Source organism: Calidris pugnax, unplaced genomic scaffold (assembly GCF_001431845.1).
Source record: "Calidris pugnax isolate Ruff unplaced genomic scaffold, ASM143184v1 scaffold237, whole genome shotgun sequence".
NCBI lineage: Eukaryota > Metazoa > Chordata > Aves > Charadriiformes > Scolopacidae > Calidris > Calidris pugnax.
This window is the reverse complement of record NW_015090985.1, coordinates 999348-999813: the sequence shown is the minus strand read 5'-3', so window position 1 is coordinate 999813 and position 466 is coordinate 999348. Positions and strand designations below refer to the sequence as shown.

Here is a 466-nt window from a genome sequence, read left to right as displayed (position 1 = left end):
CTATAGGGGGTGCACAGCTATAGGGAGGAGCACAGCTATAGGGGGGAGCACAGCTATAGGGGTGAACACAGGTATAGGGGGGAGCACAGCCATAGGGGGGAGCACAGCTATAGGGGGTGCACAGCTATAGGGAGGAGCACAGCTATAGGGGGGAGCACAGCTATAGGGGTGAACACAGGTATAGGGTGTGAGCACAGCCATAGGGGGGAGCACAGCTATAGGGTGTGAACACAGCCATAGGGTGTGAACACAGCTACAGGGGGGAGCACAGCTATAGGGGTGAACACAGGTATAGGGTGTGAGCACAGCTATAGGGGGGAGCACAGATATAGGGGTGAACACAGGTATAGGGTGTGAGCACAGCCATAGGGGGGAGCACAGCTATAGGGGTGAACACAGGTATAGGGTGTGAGTACAGCTATAGGGGGGAGCACAGCTATAGGGTGGGAGCACAGCTATAGGGGGG

General features: G+C 56.4%; 1 protein-coding gene across 4 annotated transcripts in view; it reads right to left on the bottom strand.

Annotated features, from left to right (window-relative positions):
- The window catches only part of CELF6 (CUGBP, Elav-like family member 6), a 26524-nt gene that overhangs the window by 16833 nt on the left and 9225 nt on the right, over window positions 1-466 (bottom strand). The gene's annotated exons all lie outside the window — the stretch shown is intronic.